The following is a 20,262-nucleotide window of genomic DNA, read 5'->3' on the forward strand; positions in this document are numbered from 1 at the left end:
GAATTTTTTATACGGGGAAGGATTGCGTCTGCGACGCCGACGTCTGCACCAGTAAAGGGCTGTTTATACTCCAACGTAACGTCGACGGGCGCGCGCGCCCAACCGCGTTGCCTGACGTTGCTACGAAAGGACAGTTTATACCCTGACGACAGGTGGAACGCTTCGCAACGTAACGCGCCCCGGCGCGCGCCAGCGAAGCTCACGTCGAGGCGGGCTGTTTATACTCCAACGTAACGTCGACGGGCGCGCGCTCCCGAGCGCGCTGCGTGACGTAGCTGCGAAAGGAGAGTTTATACTCCGAACACAAGTGGACCGCCTCGCAACGTAACGCGCCTCGGCGCGCGCCGGCGAAGCTCACGTCGAGGTAGGCGCTGCTCGAATCTCGGCGTCGGCCGACGACGGTCGTCACCCAGAATTCCTCGCGCGACCGTCAGTTGGAAAAAAAAAATGGCGAACGGAGGTGCCGCGGAGTGCGAACCGAGCGATCTGACGACGGACGAGGTTGAGCGGCTCATTGAAGCGGTGAGAAAGCACGAGTGTCTTTATGACGTCGGTTCTCTAGAGTACAGGGATTCCAAGCGAAAAAAGAATGCCTGGGAGTCCGTGCGCATTGCCTGCGGCATGAAATCCGGTAAGTTGACTAGGGTGATTTCATGTCCGCTTTGCTTGGCGTGACGACATCTGGCCATTTTGTTTCGAACGGTTTTTTTTTTTGTGTGTGTGTGTTTGTGTTGAAGCGCGTGAAAGAGCGTGTCCCTGCACGCGCGCGTGGCGCTGACTGTGCTACGGCCACGGTGTAGGTACGGCGACATTTTGCTTCCTGCGATTTCTTTGTATTTTCCCTGTGAGCGCGTGCTGTCGCCATCGGGTACTACAAACGATGGCATCATCCAAACAGAAAGACATTGAGGCGCTCTAGTTATTTAGGACTTCAAACAGAAAAGCAGTGCAAGCGGCTTACCTGACATGGCAACTTGTTCAGCATTTTATTTTTGTATCACGTCTGCATTTGGCAGAACTGAATTCGACATATTTATTTTAGGTGAGGACGCACAAAAAGTGTGGAAGCGTGTACGCGACAGGTATGTTCGGGAGGTCCGCGCCATTGAAGCTGCCACAAGGAGTGGCAGTGGCTTCGTCCGGAAAAAAACAATGGGCCTTCCTGGAAATGATGTCGTTTTACGATAAACATATCCGACCCAGGAAGTATGTAAACAAAGCATGAGTCCTTATTTGCTGTCTAACTAAATTTCTCTCCCATATGTTAATCCCACTTGCAGGGCAACCACCAACGTAAAGGCACCACCTGTGGGCGACACAGCACAGTGTCTATTAATGGAAATGGTGGAATCTTCTCCTGACGACTCGACCATTCTTACTGACTTCGAGCCTGCCCAAGAAGAGCTGCAGTGCAGCCCCGAGGCTCCTGTCCCAGCCACGCCGTCCACCTCGGTTGTATCAACATCAAGCACCTCGAGGAGGTCATCAGGCCAGTCACAAAGGTGCCCAGGACCCCCCCCCCCCCCCCCCCCCCCCCCCCCCCCCCCATTCTGCACGTAGAAGGGAGGTTGACACAATGGAGAGAGAACTTCTAAATCATTTAAGGACTAAAATGACACAGAACGAGGCGTTTGCCTACTCTGTAGCACAATCTCTAGATCGTTGAGACGAGGTCACCAGTGCCCAATTCAGGGCTTGTGTTATGCAGATTGTGTATGAGTATGAATGTAAATTTCAGCAGAAATAAAACGCCCCCGACCTTTGTGCATCTGAAGGCACACGTGTCCACTCATGTTTTGATAATATACACATTCTGTTAATATGAACTATATTTTCGAAGAGCAGTCTCTGCTTATGAAATTCTACTACATCGTTAGAAAAAAAAAACATAATCTGTGAAGCAGTCTATGTTAATCTGAATATTATTAACTCTCTAGTTCAATACTTCAGAATTTGTTCTTGGAGGCAAGCTGCAGGGATGCCTATGACATAAAATAGCTTGAAAGAACACCTACAGACATTTTTCAAATTTACCCCAAGCGTCGAGGAAATGGCTTGGAATGTAGGTACACACGAGTGTGGACGATACCTTGCGCAGCGAGTGTACCTGCAAACCCGGCATGATCTTTGGTGCTTGTGTAAATTAGCAAAATGTCTAGTGCACATAATAGCATCATCTGCTACTCAGACACACAGCCTGCGCTAATACCGTTAATAAAACATGCTTTCTACCCATTACATTCGCTTCGTGGGTGGCACGCATTGCTCGAAACCTGTTTATATTTCCGAGAAAAATGCAAGTAGAAAAGCAGGCTTATCGAAAGTACATCTAGAATGTTATTTTACTCCTTTGTGGTGTAAATGAAAAGATTAAACCCGACTTTTGTAATTAATACGCAAGCTGTCCTATTTTCCAAGTGAGCCACTACTACATTCCTGCGGGTTCACTTAATAAGAAGCCACTCATTTGGTATGCGTGCCTGTATCTCAGTGGCAAGCGAAAAACATGGATGGCCAATATTCCTCGCTTGTGCCAATTACCTCGCTCTCCCCTGCACAACGAAATTTACCAAGGTAGGCAGGTAAGCTCTTTGAAGGTGAAAACAACGAGGGATTGCGAAATATATTTTGCCGGTCAACCCTGTTAAGCAAGCAGAGCAGAGAAAATATATACAATTTATTTGCAAGGAAAGAAAAAAATTGAACAGCATTGATAACAACCTTGTGTCGTCGTCTACTCCCTCGTCACTATGTCGTGTTGCCACGGGATGGCTCCCCTAGGGGAGATGAAGTGGTCTGCCAGCTGGTCCCTGATGCTGATTGCTGCTGGGCTGCTGTTGCCACCTAGGCTCCTGTTTACACCAACATTCAAAATGTCAGCTCGCCACTGACCATCCACACGGGCACCCCTCCTTTCACTGTCAGCATATCCAGGAGGGCGGTAGGCTTCATCCCTTGTTAGGAAGTTGTGGAGGCACACTCCCGCTTTTATCATATTTTCACAGTGCTCAACAGTGCCATGCATGGGAGCCAGAAACGACCCGCCAGCGAGACACAAGTATTCCGAAGGCGTTTTCTACTGTACGCCTGCCCCGGGAGAGCCTGTAGTTAAAGACCTTTTTTCGGTAGTCCAAGCCTCTTCCGGGGAAAGGGCGCATGAGGTACGTTTTCAAAGGGAAGGCTTCATCCCCCAGGAGGCACAGAGGTGGTGCAGGCTCTGCGATTACAGGGATCTGGAGGGTGTTGGCAGCTAACGCCTTTCCGAGGTTAGACTCTCTCAACACACCGCCATTGGACTGGTGTCCGGCAGCCCCAATGTCCACCAGTCGAAACCTGTAGTGGGCATCAACAACAGCGAGCAGCACCATCGAGTAGAATTTCTTGTAGTTGTGAAATATTGAGCCAGAGTTTGGTGGGCACCTGATCGCAAAGTGCTTGCCATCTATTGATCCAATGGCGTTAGGAAAGTTCCACTTGACGCAGAACTCCCTCCGGATCTCTTCCCACTGTTGTGATGTGGGTGGCTGCAGCACTAACGGGGAGAGGCAGTCCCAGATGGCTAGCAGCGTTTCCTGGAGGATCCCCGATAATGTTGCTTTATGCATACGGTAACTTATGGCCACATGGCCCAGGGATCCTGGTGATGCAAGGAACCTAGAAATGTGAAAAACAAAATTGTGAGACTTAGTACCTAACTCAGAGCAACTGTTTAGTCAGTTATTTGCACTGTTTAAGAACTAAGAACCACCTACGAGAGTGCTCCGTCAGACTTATATTGCTATACACGCAATATGTAAATATGTACTAAATGTGTTTGACTGACGCTCTACGGTGTTTTGAAATAGTTTCTACTGTAAAACCGCCCGCAAAAATCAAGGGATTGGCGCATGAAGTGGAAATTGATCTCGAATATGAGTTTTACTGTGCTGATTTGATCATTAAAAATTTCAGTCTCAATTTAAAGTGCAAAAAAAAAAATGAATGACGATGTTGTCAAGGGGGTCAGCCTTTCTATTTAGTAAAATATGTGTTTGATGTAGTAAGTGTTACAATGATACGTTGATCCGCTTATTTATGTGTGTCTCAAAATAAAGTTACAAGGTAGTACTAATGGCCCATCGAACATCAGCAACTGAACCTATCAAGTTGAAACTTACCTCGAATACATACCTCACTAGTCCCCTTTACATATTACAAATTCAAGTCTCTATTTAAAGTACAAAAACTTAAAAAGAAAACTTTCCCATTTTAGGCTTTTTTTTTCGTTCTAGGAGTTCAGACTTAAAATATGAATGCGTGCTGTACATCCAGCCAGTAAAGGAAGCATTTGAGGTAAGTTTCTACTTGAAACGTCGCGTCCCTGATTTTTGTTGGCGATTTAAAAGCCCAAACTTTATTTTGAAACGCACTGTCAAGATTGGGCCTCTCAATTAAAATATCGGAGTAGATGAGAGCGCATAAGTTCCGGATTTGAGGTATTTTAATACGAGTTGGGCGTGTGTACGGCGGTAGTACACCGCCTAGAAGCATAACCTAATCAGTCAAGCATCCGCGAAAATGAAGTGTATATCAAATATGTAGTACATAGAGTGCCTCAATGTACTTCTGTTTTGGGGGATGCCACCGTTTGTAGTGCCCGATGCCGACAGCACGCGCTCACAGGGAAAATACAAAGAAATCGCAAGAAACAAAATGTTGCCTTAGCATAGTCACGCCAGCAGCGCGTGCAGGGACACGCTCTTTCACGCTTTCAGAACAAAGAAAAAAAAAAATAAGCGTTCGAAACAAAATGGTAAAATGTCATCACCCCAAGCAAAGTGCACATGAAGGCACCCTAGTAGTACATACCTCAGTGTGATGGCCAGCCGCTCAGCGGGCGAGATGGGAGAGCGATGTGTGGGCGAGTGTACAAGACGGTCGTGGACGAGTCCGAGCAGCTCGTCGAATGAAGCCTTCGTCATCCTGCAGAAAAGGAAACGACAGAATTGATTCACTATGATAAGCGACATGACTATCGACCGTCGCCTTACCTGAAATATTGGAAGTGGTATTCTGGGTCGGACTCGCGCAGCTCCTGTACTAGATGGTAAAATTCTCCGAACACTGTGCGCTTATCAAATATGTCTCGTACGTACATCGTGCGTGTTCTCTGGCGCCGTATTCGGCGCCATAAAAGCACCGCTGCAATTTTTTTCTTTTTTTGCTGATCTAAATACATCGCGAATCGGCTCTCCATGGTTCCTCCCGTCTGAACAAGTCAGGACAGAATGCAAACGGAAACGGAAATAAACCATCAGCTTATGTCGCGGTTGTCATGGCGACGCGCAGGCGCAACGCCAAGTGCGCGTCGGAGCGCGCTGGACCGCGATGGAGTATAAATGCCGTTGACCGCAACCCTTTCAGCGCAGCGCGTCGTGTCGTTGTTGACGACGAACGCCGGCGCACGTCACGTTCGTCGACGTCGGAGTATAAACAGCCCTTAACTCTTCTAAAGCTAAAACCTAAAACCCTAGCCTCATCTCATAAGGCTTGGCAGTTCGACGACGGTGCCCGGTCGCAGATTAGGAGCGCGAGGATCTGGTAGCACAGAGCATGAAAGAGTCATTTCTCGGGGAATCTAAACGTCAGCGCACAGCTTTAAAAGCGGCGAGAGCCCTAAACACACTTGTTCGCTTGGGAGAAGTGTATTTCGGCGTCTCGCCGCAGCGGGGCTGCAGTCATAGGGTTTCCTCTCATCCGTTGTCTGCCGCTGCACCTTTTCCATTTTGGCGGCCGCTTCTCGTGACAAAGCTTGGCGATCTGCCAGGCTTTGTCTGTATATAAGAGGCTATGCTAAAACCAACGTTACTAAACCACTCAGTTGGGAAACTGCTATACAGACTGCTCTGAAGAAGTGGCCCCGATCTGTCCTCGACAACCGAGCTAATGGGGAACACAACGCCGCCATTTATCCCGCAGTGGCCACTCGAGGAACTGCACGTTACTCCTATTTTGGCTTTAATCGGCCATTTTGGCGCCGAGAGAGATACGGCGGAAAAGGTTACAGGGGTGCCACCCCCGTCTCCCCAGCGGACGCGCCGCGACTTACTAGCAAAGTTAAAATGCACCTATAGGTTGGGACGCGCTACCTGAAAGCACCGCTAAGGCATGGTTGTATAAAAACAATATTAATTGTGCCGCAAACCCTGCAAACTAAAGATTTTAAAAAACATCACGCGCCCATTATTTTGTACTAAACTCCAATAAATTTAATACAAAAAGAGTCTTTTCCGTTTGTTTTTACGCAAAAACATGCTTTGTAAAAGCTCAAGGTGACCACAGTACAAAGAAATGATAAAGAGTGGCGCTGTTGTCGTATTTAGCTCCGTCTCGGTGGATGCCAGCGGTCCAAGTTTCGACGGCGAGTTTCCCAACTGAGGATTCTAGTAACGTTGGCCAAAAACAAATGGCATCTTGAACATGTTTTGGTCAACGCTTTATTTTGTTATTTACTGCGAAGCTTTTATACGAGGGAGGAGTACGCGTGAGGTGCGTGTGGCGGTGCGAGCGTAGCGTTTTTGGTCACGCACACGAAAAATTCACGGAACCCTAGCCATAAACCTCTTCCCTGTAAAAAAATCTCTAGTCGGGAAACGTAATGACGCAGGTTCGAAACACGAGCCACAAATAATCTATTTTTCTCGCCTGGAGCGCTGCTCAGCCGGCATGGAATGTGCACGTGCCACGCGCGTTCGATTTTGTGCCTGCCGGTGCGAGGACGACGTGACTGAAGAAACGGCGTTCGAAAGACTCGGAACGAGGGAACGAGGAATTACGCCGGAGTACGGCCGTAGGTAGCATGGCGCCGAAGTGAAGGGCTGTCGGGCTAAGGGCCCGAGCTTTTCAGGACACCTCTCTGGACAGACCTCCGACTCCAGCCAAGCCGCCGACTCCGCAAGACCACGGCGGCACAGTCCCCCGGACACGCCGCCCAGAACACCGACGACGCTCTACCACATGGCACCACCGGCCTCAACCTCACCCCTGGCTCGTCACCTCTTCAGCACCCAGACACCCTATGTCTCATCAATTCAACGGACTGTTAAGGTTCCACGTGAACTATGAAGTTCCGTTCTATGATCCTTTTCATAGTGCTGTGCCGCTTTTGAGAGATTCTCATTATAAGATGCGTACACGTGCTCTATTTTTCCATGTGCATGGCGTATGTAGTTTGCTTGTGCAAAAGTGTGTTTTTTTATTTCAATTGGCCTCGTCTAACCTCATTACAAACAAATCAAGCTGCGTTAAAGAGAACCTGATCATTACAGTCGTGTTTGTTCTCCCGGCAGTCCCCTTGCATTGGCGACTTGGAACTGGCGGACATCAGTTCGTTGAACGACGTTTCATCTTGAGATCGTTTTATAGACGATAAAACGTTTTGTCGACAGTCGCATCGGCCGCCGGCGACCTAGCTTGGTGAACTCTTGGCGGTTCTGATGGGGCTTGCCGAAAGCTCGAGCCAAAGGTCACAGACAGTAGTCAGTGTTCTAGATGTAGGAAAGCAGCACTGCAAACTGTACGCCGCTGCGAAGGAGAACTCTAGGACAATTCAGAAAGCAAAAAGTATATGGGATAATTGCGTAAACTTGTGACGTGAATGCAATACTGCGAATTCCATGGTGATACCGTGTTTCTTAGCAGAGTAGTACAACAGTAAACGCGATTGTCTTGAGTGCCTTTGCAGAGGTGTGTATCGTATTAGGGTTGGTGCTTACCTATGTCAACGCTTATTTTCAGTGACATTTGTTTGCAGTCATATCAGCGTCACTGACAGAATAACTGTAGCAATATCTATGAAGGACGGGACGAGGCCATGTTCCGCTGGGCTCTAGACACTACGCGCATGTCGCTTACTTCGTTCTCCTTTATTATATGGCTCCTGCCACATCTCCCCTTTTGTGATGGACTGCAGAATAGAAAACGAAATGACGGCTGTAAACATATGGCAAACACAAGGACACAAAATTTGTTCACACATCACAACACATATTTACGTACACACCGTTTTTTTTTTCTTTCCAAGGTTTTTGGCGAAAGGCAATCACGACTTATACTATCAGCAGAGATATTTACGTTCCCGTTTTTCCCATATCTGGTTGTCGCCTTCCAAGGCAAAGCCTGCCTTTGTCTAGGTGTCGGCCTACTTGCATGACTATCACTTTCAAAGCCGACGCCCACCTCTGCACGAGTATAGGCCTATCCCACGGACACGTCGCTCCTGCTCGAACTCGAGACCTACAGGACTATTACTGGACCTTCCGCCATGCCAGCTGAGGTTTCTCTTGTCTGTGGCGTAAGGTGAGCTCTGCACTGACGCGCCGTCCGAGCCGGCCACATTACCAGCCTTGAGTCCCTTTTTAGCAACGGCTATGTGACACTCGACGGTCTCGCCCTCACTGACGCTGGGCATGATCCTCTGTGGGTCGTGCTGCGTGAAGGAGGTCCGGTAATTAAATGTGCCTTCCCACGTGTTGTTGCAATTGACGAAGCAATATCCTTTCTTGACGTTGAACCACTTGACAGTGCCTGACATCCGGTTGGTGAGCGCGGGCTCCTTCATGGGATTTTCTGGGGCAATTTCGTATGTGAAAAACTGCAGAAACGCGAAAAGTCTAAGCTTTGTACTGGCCTCATTTTCAAAATTAGCTACTCAAGGTTGCTTACAACATAGACATCATCGTGTACTGACTGTCGACCATGTTGAATTGTCGACTAGAATTTGCTGATCACCAGCAACATCTGTTTCCCAGGTCCTAAAATTGTGGCCGCAGTAGGCTGGTGGTTTTCGAAGCTTGAAGCCATGTCACCTTGTGAAATGCCGTTGACGTCGGCACCCATATCAATCATACACTTGACGACGTTTTTATTAACTTTGAGCGGCACTCACCAAGCAAGCCAGCGAAGATTCAACACTTAAAGCATCCATTCTTCTTGGCTTGTCTCCAGGTTCATTGCCTGCATGAACTTTCCCCTGCATACCTTGGCCCAGTGTCCTTTTCTTCCACAGTTTAGGCACTTGGAACTAATTGAAGGACATTCGAATTTTGTGTGGGTAAACTTGCCACATCTTCCGCAGGTGAAAGTTTGCGCGTCACTTCTCGACTCTGACTTGCGCGGAACCTTCCGTTTTTCTTGTCTTTTACCAAGGACGTGGACGATCATCTCCTATTTTTCTGATTGCGTCTGCCCTCGGATTACCGCTTGTTGATTGTGCACAGCGTCTTTCAGTCAAGTCCATGTGAACGCAGCGCCCAGCGTGAGGCTGGGGCCTCTCTGCAAGCATTCAGAAAGGCAGCAATCTGACAGTAGGAACACGAAACGATCTCGAACCAGGTCGTCCTTGAGAACGCCGTATTCATAATGTTCCACCAGCTGATGTAGGCTGGCTACAAATAAATCCGCCGACTCTCCGGTATCTTGTTTTTTTTGGCGAAATTTAGCTCGATCGTAGATAATGTTTTGCTTTCCAATAAAGTGACTGTGAAACAAGTCCGACACCTTTCCGAAGTCTTGTTTTTCGACGTCCAATAGAGATGAAGCGTCAACGACATTTTCGCTTTCATCTGCGAGGAAATATACAAGAGCATCTACCGGTTCGCCTTCATCGACGTTGACCAGCTTGGAGACCTTTCGATATAGGATGAATCTGTTGTACCACCTTTGCCAGTCACCTGGATTGTGAAAATTGAACGGTGACGGAAGGGACATGGACTGAGCGTACATCGTTGTCCGAGATGCCGCTGCCGCTTTTCTTCCTGGCTTGTCCCAGCGGAAGACTCTCGTGAACTGTGTGGCATGTCTATGGTGAAACTCAGTTCAATCGAGCCACTTCTGACATCATGTAGCGATATATATGAAGGAAGAAACGAGGCCATGTTCCACTCGGCCCTAGACTCCAAGCGCGTGTGGCTAGTTTTAGAGCGCAGCTCTTAGGGGCCCGTTTCCGGCTTGAGCGGCGTCGGCGTCGCCGTTGGCGTCGGCGTAACCGCGAGGTCACGTGACCCCCCCGAGGTCACGTGACCCACCCAGGTCACGTGACACCCCTAGGTCACGTGACCCCCAGAAGTCACGTGACCCCCTTGAGGTCACGTGACCCCCTTAGGTCACCTGACCCCTTGAGGTCACGTGACCCCCAGAAGTCACGTGACTGCCTTGAGGTCACGTGACCCCCTAAGGTCATGTGACCCTTCAGGTCACGTCACCCCCGAGGTCACGTGACCCCCAAAGGTCACGTGAGCCCCTGAGGTCACGTGACCTCATGGGGTCACGTCACGTGACCCCCGGAGGTCACGTGACCCCCTGAAGTCACGTGACCCCCTTGAGGTCACGTGACCTCAAGGAGTCACCTAGCCCTCAGTACGCTTCCATCTTCCTCCTCAAGAGCTGCGCTCTAACCGGCGTTACAGGGAATTGTAAACGGCTTTCATTTTTTCCTCTTTTATTCTATGGCTACTGCCACAATAGAAAACCGTATCTTACATTTTCCCGACATTTCGAATATGTATCCATGTAGCCAATAACAAGCGCGACTGTTGGGAGATCTTCTGAGGAGCCATTCTAACGGTTGTTTTTATAATTGACGCTGCCTGAAATACTGACATTTTATAGTTCTGTTTAAAGTTCATAGATTAATTTTACATGTATACCGGTGTATTGAAAAGGTTTTTCATATAAGGACCATAGAAATCTTTTCAGGAATTTTTAAAGCGATTTATGTATTATCATGCAAAGTGATGTCCAAACTAACTTGTGCTCTTTTAATATTATTTTGCACCACAACTGCTGTTTGATTGTATATTTTATGAACTGTTACGCCCATTGACAGAGTCATGCTGAATATTATGATTTTACGTTTAACCAGTTGAGTTTGAAAGAAATCAGTATTTCTTTGCTTCAAATATATGGCATATTTTGCATTAACATTATTCTGACCCATAACCTGTCTTCACTAAAAAAAAAAAGAAGCGTGAGTTTGAGTGATTTGTGACAATAAGCAACGCAGGTGTGACATTTTGCATTGCTTAATGTTACAACTCAGACTACGTTTTTTTTGGTTTAAACATATGTTTTGGCATCGTCTTTCGCTGAGCTGCCCCCGTAAGTTGCGGTGATGGGCTGTCCGAGTATTGTGCGGTAAAGTACACGTACGGGTTTTTTTTTTTTTTTAGAGTGTAGAATGTTTATAAAATGAATCCATGTAAGATCGCCTCTTTTGGCACTGTAATTTGAATGGATAATGGAGGAAGTAATGTCAATTTTGATGACTAGCATGCCGGGGTCGGAATGACTGATAATCCAGATGACGTTTCTTCAGTGGGAGACTCTGGAGATCATGCCAAGTTATGATAACTTGATAAATGCTTAAATCTGCGCAGTGATTGCCTGGAGAGTTAGGTAATATAAGTATCTTAAGTGTGTGTATATTAAACCATTTTTGTTTTATTATTTGCGCTCTTTTATCGTGTTCATCAGATTGGAAAAAAATTACTCTCGAACTATTGAGAATTTTTGCATACTTAACCTGGTGTATCGGGCGTCTGTGAAAAACCCGGACCCTGTTGTTCGCACCGCAAAAAAAATAAAGTAGACATCGCGGAAAGCTCAATCTCCGTCAGGACGTTGCCCGCAGCAGTTCAAACAAAATGCCAAATTTTTAGTAGCAAACGATATCTTATTCAAAAGTAGTAATTTTCAAAAGGAAAGTGGTGCCCATTTTTGCCCGTTTTCGTTTTCCGGCGCCCATAACGCTCCATGTAATCAATAACTCCGTTGGCCGCCATTTGTCCATTAAAATGTTCAGAGAAAATTTCTTAACTTTTGAAAAAGATAACGGCTGGTGCTAAAAATTTGGCAACCTGCTAATACGGCTGGGGCTACGTTCTGACAGAGTTCGAGCTCTCCGCATTGTCTAATATTATTTTGCAATGCAAAAAAAAAAAAAACACGTAACATTTTGGTTTCTTTGCGGACACCCTGTAGTTATGCATCGTTAATAAGGACCCCTTTATCCACCTTCGATACTGTCCATAATGCAAGAATTTTTTAAAAGAAAAGAAAAAAATACATGTACTCACCCATTTTGTTCTGGAAACTTCCATTTATATACCGGGGTATCCATAGTAACGAGAGATAACTGTATTTGCTTTAAAAAGAAACGTGAACATTTTTCGTCAGTGTGCTTTGTCCTTTTTAGCGTTTAGTGCTATTAACACTTAATGTGGCAACTTTAGTTTAGAGCACAGTTATGTTGACAGCTAGAAAAATGTTACATCTGGGCAGAACTGCTAAGATATCTAATACGGGAAGCGGCGCGAATGCATTTTGCATTGACCTAAATATATTAATTTAATGATCTAATTCAAAACAACGAAATTCTTTTTGACTAACGTGTTTTCGTTTTTTTTTTTTGTCTTTCGTTACGTCTGCTGTTTCATCTCGTCTTTTAAAAACTATTAAACCCACAACCAGAGCCTTCTTTAAAAAAATAGTTTTTTTATTTAATCACCTAAGCTTTGTCGCTTGAACAACTTACTATTTTTTGAGACATATTGGTTTATTTGCTGTTGACATCTTCATTCCGGCATCTGGCATATTATGAATGCGTGTTCTTTGTGATAACTAGTGTAATATACATAACTTTGCGTAAATATTTTCGCATGTGATAAGTTCAATACATTTATGTTCCAGAAAGGATTAATTGTAACTTCAGGTGATCGTGTGACAAAAATAATTATTAAGATATTGATCCACAGCTTTTCTAACTGCTTACAGATGTCTTCAGTTTGCTTACAACATGGTATACATTTTGAAGTGTTTGAAAGGCTAACTGAAGATATTTGTGCACACCAAAATTATGCCAGTGCACCGGTCCTACTTTCCCACCAAGCCATCGGAGAGGCAATCAGGTCTACGAAAAGAGTATGTCTCATGATGAGGCCGAAAATATATCTGCTTTCAGAGTGGAGTCCGGCACATGACTGTGGGCATCACGTTTCGCACGCTAACGCCACACACATCGCCCCATCGCTGGCTTTATATTTCCATCGAAACATTTTCGGCATTTTCAATAGCCGAATCCTTCTTTGTAGCTAGCAGTGATTGGGTCATCGAGCGCTTTCCGGAAAAGCAGGCACACGGGGATCTTTAGTCAACTCGAAAGAGGCCGTTCAAAAAAGGTCCCTAGGTAGCCGTGACAAGTTGGATCGAGAGGGCCGCATACGGCGGTCCGTATAATAACGGGCTGCCTAGAGCGGGCTGGATACAGGAGGTCGGACACACCGGGCGGGATATAACGGTCCAGGTGTAACGGGCGGGATAAAATGGCCCGTTAGACCTGGTTATACCCGTGACAAGTTGAATCTCATTTGTCACGGTTATAACAGGCCTCATATCCGGTTCCAGATTAAGAGGGAAATCGATAGCCGACTATGGTAAAACTATCGATAGTAGTGTCGATAGATCGATAGTCAACAATTGTAGAACTATTGATAGTATACTATCGAATTTGGCTATCGGGGAACTATCGATAGCCGACTATTTTAAAGCGATCAAGAGTATTTTATTAGGCGACAAAAAACCTCAAAAGTCCATCTAAAAATGGTAAATCTTGGAGAAAATCTCTAACTGCAATTAGGGATTTTCGAACGATGATTAGAAACACTCTAATACCTATTAAAAACTATAAACACCAGCGTAAATTCTTTCCAGAAACTATTGACAGTAAACAATAAAGAAACTACCGATAGTATAATATCGAAAAAATATAAATAAAAGATGTCAATAGCGCAATATTGATTAGTTTCTTGAAAGGTTCTCGTAGTTTTTCTCCTGTTTTACAGAGAAGCTGTGTATGATTCGTTGGTCTTGTTTCTTCGTGCCGGCGTCCTCACAAAAAACAAAAAGACACCTTGAGCGATTGAAGCGAAAAGTGCATATCACGCATACAACAAACAGCGCAGCATTCGTTTCGATAAAGAACAAGCACTAAACAAGCATCATAACCACATAATGAATAATAAGGCGCTCCTGAAAACAATGCGAAGCACGTAGTGCTCATCGCATACATTCCCGGTGAAGATTACTGTTGCCCTAGCTGCCGCGGCGACGGCAGCTTGCGACGTGGGGAGTGACGTCACTAGCCTTTCATATATAAAACGTTTTTGTACAGTGCGTGTACTTTTTTTTTTGTCAATCATTTGGTATAGTGCAGAGGGCAATCGTTGCAGGTGATACTACAGCTTCGCTGGCCAGCAACCTTTACGGCGTGGATTGAAGCCCCGAGTTTCGGGAGTTTCCCCTCTGTATTTTATAGACAGAACTCAACCGAAAAAATTCAAATACATTTGTCTTGCTCGATAAGTAAACAAAACACCGCATCATGGGGTCATGAGTCATGACTTTACTAATGTGAAAATATAAGTCTGGCGCTTTTTCTCGACCAAACAGGTTGCGAACAAGAAACGAAACAATATTGTCTTTAAACATCACAAGTTTTTTTTTTTTTTTGCAACTGAAATTGCGCTTAATATCTAACATTATCGTTAGTTGCATCATGGGAAACTTTCGTTTTTATATTTAATTTTTGGTCCAGTTTTGATGTAGTTCCCAAACTTATTTTATTTTGAAGAAGGGGAAAAAACAAACAAAAAAAAAACGTCGGTAGCTAATCATGTTGACTTGGTATACGGTGTTTTCTTACTAATGTTTTATTTGAAGTATCCACAATAAAATTTTTGCTACATTTATTGACTAAAAGTTATTTTTCTACATTGCGCAACAAATCCTATATTTCGAAGTTCTATTTTATACGAACCGTCAAAATCATTTATCAGCCACCGTTACCAAAATTTGCCAAAATTGAACCGAACAAAAATTGGCAGCATATCAGGGCGAATGAGCCTAACCGTCTTTTTTTAAACGGCTAGTTCCCAATTTTCGGAAATTAACTTTGAATTTTGATCAGCAAAACAAAAAAAGTAATACCCAGCAGAGTGCCAATCTCCACCAGACGGTGGTCAAGACTATGGATTGTAATATATGACCAATTGAATAATAATAATAAAAAAAGCGTGAAACAAGCTCAACTCCCTCTAATCCTACGATAGACTAAAGCCCAATGTTACAGGCCACCGGGTCTAATCACAATCCTGTTAGAAACCACGTGGTATATTTGCTCCGTCGTACGTATCAGCCCGCCAAGACGCGTCATGCCGTTATGCGGAGGCGAGCTTTTCGTCTGCTCATCGAGCCCTCCTCGTCTGCTTGCTAGGTTTTTGCTTTACTTACACCTGCGTTCCCAGTTCTTTGTCGCAGCAAGAATGGTAACGACACTCGAGGAATTTCGACCACTCACCCGTCTGCGTGTGCTTGGTCCATACCGCCAACAGCCTCGTACGCACCTTGGTGGCCACTAGGATTGAATTGTTATGGCTAAGGCGAAACGACTATATGGCAGTGTTGCCTGCGCGCCCTCCAACTTATCCAAACATTTGACATGTTTATGGAATGTGGCAGGTATATTTATCAAACTAAATAAAAAAGAGTCTTTTCCGGTAGTTTTACGCAACAACTTGCTTTCTAAAAGCTCAAGGTGACCACAGTACAGACAAATGATAAAGAGTGGCGCCGTTGTCGTATTTAGCTCGGTCTCAGTGGACGCCTGTGGCCCAGGTTTCGACGGCGAGTTTCCCAACTGAGTGTTTTAGTAACGTTAGGTGAGACGGAGTATAAGGAAAAACTTTGATGCCAAATATCTCCAGCGAGTGTTTTTCTGCCACGAATGCTGCGTCAACGTTAGGCCGGGACTCGTGTTTAATCAGTGAGAGCGGGACTCCCAGCAAAACACTGACGTGGCGGTCGCGCGTAATTTGTGCTCCGCAAGAGACTACCGTAGGTGATATAGGAAATTAATGCGGAGCGCAAGTTCGTCCGCTTCTTGCACAAGGGTTGCGATGATGTCACACCGCCAAGCTCTTATTGGCTGATCGAAACAAAATAGGTAGACCTTGAGGCATCTACACTCTAAAAAAAGCCCGTGCGTCTACTTTCCCGCACAACACTCGGAGAGCCAATCAGCGCAACCTACGGAGGCAGCTCAGCGAATGACGATGCCGAAACATATGTTTAGACGAAAAAACGCTGTCTGAGTTGTGACATTAAGCAATGCAAGCGTGAAGTTTTGCATTGCTTAATGTCACAACTCAGACTGCGTTTTTTGGTCTAAACATATGTTTCCGCATTGCCATTCGCTGAGCTGCCTCCGTAAGTTGCGCTAGTTGGCTCTCCGAATATTTTGCGTGAAAGTAGACGCACAGACATTTTTTAGAGTGTAGCATTGACGTCTACCCACTCTCCTTCCAATCAAAGCCAATCAAAGCTCGACGTCGTTCTGACGACACCGCAACCCCTGTGCAACAAGCAGACGACTTGCTCTTCGCATTGATAGCGCCTTTGTCTGCATGATGCTGCGCCGAATGATTTGTTGGCCTAGTTGGTTAAACATTACAAAAATTAAAAAAAAAAAACGCAAAATACAAGAACAAGAGGGAGACAACACAGGACAAGCGCTTACTCGCAACTGACGTTTTTAATTGGGAAGGTGAGGAAGATGAAGAACCCTAACGTTAAATGTTAGAAATATTTATGAGAAAAGAGTGGAAGGATTTAAAAAGACTGGGAATATAAAAAAAAGAAATCCAGCCACAGGCTGGATTTAAACCAACTACGAAAACAAATCATCGCATCCAAAAGCAACCAATTGGAAGTTTTTTTTTACGGCCATGACCCACGAGGAAGAATGTCCTTTTCGCGTAATTGTAACCGAGAAGGGATCTTGGCAGGGTGAAATGTCGCGGTACCTTCTGCGTCATTTGTCTGTCCTCCAACTTGATGACCCATTCTTGATTTTCAACCCAGAAGTAATGATTCAATACTAGTCTTGTGCGAATAGTAGATTTTGAGTCCGAAGTGAATTCGAAGCTAATAGTAGTTTAGGCCGAATATTTTCGATTCGAATATCGAATAGTTTTTCCACGCCTTTCACTACCATTGCATAATGCTTAGGCGAAAACCCAGCTAAACCTGTAAAGGTTAATGAAAGACTTGAGCGTGTTGGTGATCTACATTGACTTAAAACAAAAGAAACACACGAAAGGACGAAACAGACGACACAGCTTTCGTGTCGTCTGTGTCGTCTGTTTCGTCATCTTGTGTGTTTCTTTCGTTTTAAGTCACTGTAAAGGTTATTCCACTTTTCATTCATAAGCTAATCTTAATCTATTTATATTTATGAACTGCATCTCAGAAGGTCTGGTGTCTTGGGATGGCAAGTAAACGACGGATTTGACATAAAATGAATCCTATATAGATGGCCAACTATACCAACTGAGGGAATTTACAAATCTTGATATATAAAATATTCTTTCTTTAATCTCAAGTTAAAAAAGAGTGAGTCGCATATGATGAACACAGGTTGTAAAAATCTCTGCCTAACATAGTATACTCTTCCATAAAAGTTTAATTTTGAAACTTTTACTACAATGTAAATATACACATTCACAAAGTTTCCATTTATTTTCATATACAGTCGGCACGGGTACACCATCCCGCTTTGGATGTATGCTTTTCTTGAGCACGCAATTACAATATTGTTTATCGCGGCGGGTTACCCCGTTAAGGGCGCTTCTTAGCGAGCACCAATGTAATGCGGAGAAGCAACACCCACGTAGCTCACTTTTGCGGGTTTTGCTTCTCCGCAGCGCACCAGTGCTTGGTAAGAAGCGCACTCAACGGGGCTAACCCGCCGTAATTTACACTTCGAAAAACGCGAATAGTGCAGTTCTTTTCGAAGCGAATATTGAATAGTGTATTATTCGGAAGTACTATTCGAAATTTCAAATATTCGCACAACCCTATGCAATACCTGAAAGACGGCTAAACCCAACCACGATATCGGTTCTCCCTAGATGTTGAAGACTTATTTTATTCAATACCACACAGAGAATTGTTTGACACCGTCAGCGAATGCATCGACTCCAATGGAGCCCTAGGTTTTCAAAACACCTGTGGCATACCAGATGCGTCTTTCCTAGAGCTTTTGAAGTTTTATTTGTGCTCGACGTCTGTCACTTTTTCAGGAGAAACTTACATACAGAAAAAAGGTATATGCATCGGGTCATGCGGAGCTCCCATTTTGTGTGACATTTTTCTTTCAAAGTGTGACTGGGGCATATTCCAGGGTTCGACGTCCTATCCAGTCGCACGCATATTCATATACGTTGACGACTATCTTGTGCTCATCACAAAAATACCTGACGCAAACGACATCACCATCATCAAGAACATATTTCTATGTCAGGCCCAAGGATTGAACTTCACCCACGAGACTCCGACTAACAACAACCTCCAGTTTCTGGATACGCGACTCACCTTTCAAAATGACCACGTCTGTTGGATGTATTCACCTAGATGCAAGAAACGAATACTCCAATATGAATCTGAACACTCAAAACTAGTCAAAAGGAGCATTGTGTCTAGTTGTTTGAGCGCTGCCCTGAAAAGGTCTTGCATTCATTCAGCGAGGAAAAGCTTTGACGCGCAAGTATCAAGGCTCAAGGCGTCAGGCTACCCCACTTCCATCCTGTCTGACGTTGTTGAATGCATGATGAAACCAAACAGAACAAGCGATAGAAGTAGAGAAAGAAGTCGACCGGCGGTCGTCCCTTATATATACCGCATCTATCATAACTTCAAGAGAATTGCCTCTAAATACAAAGTGCTGGTTGCGTGTTTAGCCTCCGACAAGCTTAAAAAGCTCTGCCCCAAAGTCAACACCCCTCGCATAAAGCCTGACCAATGCAGTGTTAGGCACGGCAACAAATACGTCAACTGTTGCAGCGGGGTAGTGTATTTGATCCCGTTCACCTGTGGGAAGGTATATGTGGGACAGTCGGGAAGATGCATCAACGTAAGGCTCAGAGAACATGCGCTATCTTTAAAATCCTCTCCGTCGGGGCATCTCGCTCTACATGTGAGCGACTGTAGATGCGCCCCGCTACTGTCCAGCACAAGGATCCTGAAGAGGTGTCCAGATAAGCGAACTCGAGAAATCCTTGAGGCTGAAGTGATTGCGACCAGAGGAGACGCCTGCATCAGTGCTCCTTCGGTGACTTTGTCATCAAAATACATGAAATATTTTCCTTAGACATTCTTAATTTGCTTTACCTTCTTCTTTCTTTTTCTTAATATATTCACTGTCATCACATGTTACCTTTTAATCATGCCCACCATTTCCTATCGTTTTTACTAATTTCTTTTTTCTTTTTTTTCTTTTTCAATTCTCAGTCTTTTCAGATCCTTTCACTCCTTTCTCATAATCTATCATTTAACGTTAGGGTTCTTCATCTCCTCATCTTCCCAATTAAAAACGTCAGTTGCGAGTAAGCGCTTGTCCCGTGTTGTCTCCCACTTGTCCTTGTCTTTTGCGCTTTTTAATTTTCGTAGTGATGCTGCGCAATCGGGAGGATGAAGGACGGTTCGCATTTGACTCTTTTTCAAAAGTCCGCACCATCGTCTACCCACCATGGCTTGATCAAGTTCTTTGAGCATGTATTGGACAGGAGGGCAGCGTCAGCGTTCGGTGAAGATTCGGATCCAATCAGGTGCTTTGTGCCCAAGAAATGGCGACTATCGATGTTGCTCGATAGTCGTTTGAAGAGAAAAGCTTTTTAAAAATTACAGAAAAGTTTGCAAACGACCACTCAAAATGTGCAGCGATTGACAGCAGGAGCTGTCGCGTTGGCGTTTAGTCAACGTGCTTTGAGATATTTACCTTTGTTGCTTTTTCTTTTAGTATAACAGTACAATAGTCCTCGGAGATGTGTTTAGAAGATATGTGAAAGAACCCTATGCAAACAAAGATAAATGCAGCGGCATAAAAACGGACATAGACTAAAGAACAAGTAGGTGATAAATGAGACGTATGGGCCGCATCACGCGACTTTCCACTTTTCTGATATCGCCGCTCACAAAAATAACTGCGGGAACGCAGCCAGTGCATGAGATAAAGGTGAGCTGCAGTGGGTGTCAGTTCTATCTCAACGTCCTGGCTTTGCGGATCCAAAAGGTCGCAGGTATGTACCCCACGTCCGTAGAGTCGTACGTAGTTCGAAGTATTTTATGTCTTCTAAAAAACGATTTGCCTGAAACTACAGTATTCTTCGGCCT

General features: G+C 45.0%; 1 protein-coding gene and 1 pseudogene across 1 annotated transcript in view; one reads left to right on the plus strand and one right to left on the minus strand.

The window, feature by feature from the left end:
• Positions 1-2,625: 2,625 nt before the first annotated feature.
• LOC120838191 lies at positions 2,626-5,271 on the minus strand (annotated as a pseudogene).
• Positions 5,272-20,148: 14,877 nt separating this feature from the next.
• Positions 20,149-20,262, plus strand: part of LOC8031173 — a 122,158-nt gene continuing 122,044 nt past the window's right edge. The window contains exon 1 of the mRNA XM_029990507.3: positions 20,149-20,168. The gene's annotated coding sequence lies outside the window, so the exon portion shown is untranslated. The remainder of the gene's footprint in view (positions 20,169-20,262) is intronic.

This window comes from Ixodes scapularis, unplaced genomic scaffold (assembly GCF_016920785.2).
Source record: "Ixodes scapularis isolate PalLabHiFi unplaced genomic scaffold, ASM1692078v2 PGA_scaffold1__304_contigs__length_218370807, whole genome shotgun sequence".
NCBI classification, from domain to species: domain Eukaryota; kingdom Metazoa; phylum Arthropoda; class Arachnida; order Ixodida; family Ixodidae; genus Ixodes; species Ixodes scapularis.